Source organism: Bos grunniens, chromosome 5, assembly GCF_055505025.1.
Source record: "Bos grunniens cultivar Pamir isolate PY7600 chromosome 5, Bosgru_T2T1.0, whole genome shotgun sequence".
In the NCBI taxonomy this organism is placed as follows: Eukaryota; Metazoa; Chordata; class Mammalia; order Artiodactyla; family Bovidae; genus Bos; species Bos grunniens.
In genome coordinates this window covers 26494218-26499237 of record NC_141169.1, presented here as the reverse complement: position 1 = coordinate 26499237, position 5020 = coordinate 26494218, and the positions used below count along the sequence as shown (strand labels likewise).

The following is a 5020-nucleotide window of genomic DNA, read 5'->3' as shown; positions in this document are numbered from 1 at the left end:
GTGCAATTCAACTGATTGGGTTTCAGCTCCAGCCAAGTTAATATAATTGATTCTGTTTCTGTTCCCTTCAGCCATTTTATTATAATTGATTGGGTTAAAGTTTGATTGTGTTAGGGCTTCAACCATTTTACTTTAAGTGATTAGGCTGCTACAGCTTTAGATATATTGATAGAATAATGCTTTCCTGAAACTACACCAGGTTATTTGCTACTTCTAATAAGGCTGATCGCATCCATTACACTTTGACTTTTCCTTATTTCACTTGTGGTACACAATCTTTTGAGTGCATTATCCTACTGTTACTATTTTGCAGGTTAACTGCAACCTGAAGAAATGCAATGGCTTCCTAGTTGGTCCTTCTGCCTTTCATTTCTCCTCCAATCTTTCCTGTACACACAGTTGTCAAATCAGTTATCTTAAAATCTGTTTCAAACATCCTACAACATAGGAGAAAATACTTGCAACTCATATATCTGATAAGGGTCTAGTATCTGGACTATATAAAGAACTCTTAGAGCTCACCAACAAAAAGACAAACAATCCAATTAAAAAACGGGTAAAGCTCGGCCTCCCCGGCGCGGCGCACTCCCCGCCGGCCGCAGCCTGACACGCCGCGCGGCCCCCCCAGTCTCTCCGGCCGTCTCCCCCAGGCATGGCCCAGGGCCTCGCCTCACTATGGCAGCAGCACGGCACAGCACCCTCGACTTCATGCTCGGCGCCAAAGCTGATGGTGAGACCATTCTGAAAGGCCTCCAGTCCATTTTCCAGGAGCAGGGGATGACGGAGTCAGTGCACACCTGGCAGGACCATGGCTATTTAGCGACGTACATAAACAAAAACGGCAGCTTTGCCAATTTGAGAATCTACCCGCATGGATTGGTGTTGCTGGATCTTCAGAGCTACGACGGCGACGCACAAGGCAAAGAAGTCGATAGTCTTTTGAACAAAGTAGAAGAAAGAATGAAAGAATTGAGTCAGGACAGTACTGAGCGGGTAAAGCGATTACCACCCATAGTTCGAGGAGGGGCCATTGACAGATACTGGCCCACTGCGGATGGTCGCCTGGTTGAGTACGACATAGATAAAGTGGTGTATGACGAAGACTCACCTTACCAGAACATTAAAATTTTACACTCAAAGCAATTTGGGAGTATTATCCTCCTCAGTGGGGATGTTAATTTGGTGGAAAGTGATTTGGCGTATACCCGGGCCATCATGGGCAGTGGCAAAGAAGATTACAGTGGCAAAGATGTACTAATTCTGGGAGGTGGAGATGGGGGCATATTATGTGAAATAGTCAAACTGAAACCAAAGATGGTGACTATGGTAGAGATTGACCAAATGGTGATTGACGGATGTAAGAAATACATGTGAAAAACGTGTGGTGATGTCTTAGACAATCTTAAAGGAGACTGCTATCAGGTTCTTTTTTTTTTTTTTTTTTGCTATCAGGTTCTAATAGAAGACTGTATTCCAGTACTGAAGAGGTACGCCAAAGAAAGGAGAGAGTTTGATTATGTGATTAATGATTTGACAGCTGTTCCAATCTCCACATCTCTGGAAGAAGATTCCACATGGGAGTTTCTCAGACTGGTTCTTGACCTCTCAATTAAAGTATTGAAACAGGATGGGAAATACTTTACACAGGGAAACTGTGTCAATTTGACAGAAGCCCTGTCGCTCTATGAAGAACAGCTGGGGCGCCTGTATTGTCCTGTGGAATTCTCGAAGGAGATCGTCTGTGTCCCTTCATACTTGGAATTGTGGGTATTTTACACTGTTTGGAAGAAAGCTAAACCTTGAAAATCAGTGTCCCCGAGTCACGTGTGCTGCAAATAGCCTTCCTGACCTTTCTATGCTGTACATGAAATCGAAACAAGTCAGGCAATTGATTGTGAATTCCTTCATGTTTCCTGTTTTTAATTATTTTTTTAATTTAAAAATCAAATGGAAAAATGTATATTTTGATGAACTAGGATGATTAGACAGCACAGTGAAGGCTGCTAAATGCACTGAACCCCTAGAATGTGATTTTTGTTTTTGTTTCTGTTTTTCTGTGTGGACTTTTTTTTGTTTGTTTGTTTTGTTTTCATTTTGGTAGACTTTGAATTTGAATTTGGTTGTTTGGAGGAGTGAACATCATTGTTTTCTTCTGGAGGGGAGTTCTTCATGGAGTTTCTTTCCCACCCAAATTGATATAGATATTAAAATTTGGTGCTTATGAGGAAAGACTTTAAAAATGATTAGCAACGATTCAATTAAAGTTACAAATCAGAAAAAAAAAAAACAACTGGTAAATGTCTTAAATCAGTTCAGTTCAGTTCAGTCACTCAGTCATGTACAAATCTTTGCAACCCCATGAACTGCAGCATGCCAGGCCTCCCTGTCCATCACCAACTCACAGAGCCTACTCAAACTCATGTCCATTGAGTCCGTGATGCCATCCAACCATCTCATCCTCTGTCATCCCCTTCTCCTCCCGGCTTCAATTTTTCCAGGATCAGAGTCTCTTCAAATGAGTCAGCTCTTCACATCAGGTGGCCAAAGGATTGGAGTTTCAGCCTCAACATCAGTCCTTCCAATGAAGACCCAGGACTGATCTCCTTTAGGATGGACTGATTGGATATCCTTACAGTCCAAGGGACTCTCAAGAGTCTTCTCCAACACCACAGTTCAAAAGCATCAATTCTTCAGTGCTCAGCTTTATTTATGGTACAACTCTCACATCCACACATGACTACTGGAAAAACCATAGCCTTGACTAGACCTTTGTTGGCAAAGTAATGTCTCTGCTTTTTAATATGCTGTCTAGGTTGGTCATAACTTTCCTTCCAAGGAGCTAGTGTCTTTTAATTTCATGGCTGCTGTCACCATCTGCAGTGATTTTGGAGCCCAAGAAAATAAAGTCTGACACTGTTTCCACTGTTTTCCCATCTATTTCCCATGAAGTAGTGGGACCGGATGCCATGATCTTAGTTTTCTGAATGTTGAGCTTTAAATCAACTTTTTCAGTCTCCTCTTTCACTTTCATCAAGAGGCTCTTTAGTTTTTCTTCAATTTCTGCCATAAGGGTGGTGTCATTTGCATATCTGAGGTTATTGATATTTCTCCTGGCAATCTTGATTCCAGCTTGTGCTTCTTCCAGCCCAGCTTTTCTCATGATGTACTCTGCGTATAAGTTCAATAAGCAGGGTGACAACATACAGCCTTGACGTACTCCTTTCCCAATTTGGAACCAGTCTGTTGTTCCATGTCCAGTTCTAACTGTTGCTTCCTGACCTGCATACATGTTTCTCAAGAGGCAGGTCTGCTATTCCCATCTCTTTAAGAATTTTCCGCAGTTTATTGTGATCCACACAGTCAAAGGCTTTGGCATAGTCAATAAAGCAGAAATAGATGTTTTTTCTGGAACTCTCTTGGTTTTTCAATGAACCAACAGATATTGGCAATTTGATCTCTGGTTCCTCTGCCTTTTCTAAATCCAGCTTGAACATCAGGAAGTTCATGGTTCACGTACTGCTAAAGCCTGGCTTGGAGAATTTTGAGCATTATTTTGCTAGCGTGTGAGATGAGTTCAATTGTGTCATAGTTTGAGCATTCTTTGGCATTGCCTTTCTTTGGGATTGGAATTAAAACTGACCTTTTCCAGTCCTGTGGCCACTGCTGAGTTTTCCAAATTTGCTGGCATATTGAGTGTAGCACTTTCACAGCATCATCTTTCAGGATTTGAAATAGCTCCACTGGAATTCTATCACCTCCACTAGCTTTGTTTGTAGTGATGCTTCCTAAGGCCCACTTGACTTCACATTCCAGGATGTCTGGCTCTAGGTGAGCGATCACACCATCGTGATTATCTGGGTCATGAGGAAATTTTTTGTACAGTTATTCTGTGTATTCTTGCCACCTCTTCTTAATATCTTCTGCTTCTGTTAGGTCCATACCATTTATGTCCTTTATTGAGCCCATCTTTGCATGAAATGTTCCCTTGGTATCTCTAATTTTCTTGAAGAGATCTCTAGTCTTTCCCATTCTATTGTTTTCCTCTATTTGCATTGATCACTGAGGAAGGCTTTCTTATCTCTCCTTGCTATTTTTTGGAACTCTGGATTCAAATTGGTATATCTTTCCTTTTCACTTCTTTTCTTTTCTCAGCTATTTTTAAAGCCTCCTCAGACAGCCATTTTGCTTTTTTGCACTTCTTTTTCTTGGGGATGGTCTTGATCCCTGTCTCCTGTACAATGTCATGAACCTACGTCCATAGTTCATCAGGCACTCTGTCTATCAGATCAGTCCCTTAAATCTATTTCTCACTTCCCCTGTGTAATCATAAGGGATTTGATTTAGGTCATACCTGAATGGTCTAGTGGTTTTCCCTACTTTCTTCAATTTAAGTCTGAATTTGGAAATAAGGAGTTCATGATCTGAGCCAGTCAGCTCCCAGTCTTGTTTTTGCTGACTGTATAGAGCTTCTCCATTTTTGTCTGCAAAGAATATAATCAATCTGCTTTTGGTATTGACCATCTGGTGATGTCCATGTATATAACCTTCTCTTGTATTGTTGGAAGAGGGTATTTGCTATTACCACTGCGTTTTCTTGGCAAAACTCTATTAACCTTTGCCCTGCTTCATTCTGTACTCTAATGTCAAATTTGCCTGTTACTCCAGGTGTTTTTTGACTTCCTACTTTTGCATTCCAGCCCCCTGCAATGAAAAGGACATCTTTTTTGGGTGTTAGTTCTAAAAGGTCTTGTATGTCTTCATAGACCCGTTCAACTTTAGCTTCTTCAGTGTTACTGGTCAGGGTATAGACTTGCATTACCATGATATTGAATAGTTTGCCTTGGAAACGAACAGAAATCATTCTGTTGTTTTGAGATTGCATCCAAATACTGCATTTTGGACTCTTGTTGACTATGATGGCTACTCCATTTCTTCTAAGGGATTCCTGCCCACAGTAGTGGATGTAATGGTCACCTGAGTTAAATCCACTCATTCCAGTCCATTTTAGTTCGCTGATGCC

The 5020-nt window shown here is 41.2% G+C and overlaps 1 pseudogene across 1 annotated transcript; it reads left to right on the top strand.

The window, feature by feature from the left end:
- The first annotated feature begins 534 nt into the window (after window positions 1-534).
- LOC147371459 (spermine synthase pseudogene) lies at window positions 535-2287 on the top strand (annotated as a pseudogene). Its single transcript, XR_015163495.1, has 2 exons — window positions 535-1422; window positions 1453-2287. The product of XR_015163495.1 is annotated as a spermine synthase pseudogene (transcript).
- The last annotated feature ends 2733 nt before the right edge of the window (window positions 2288-5020 follow it).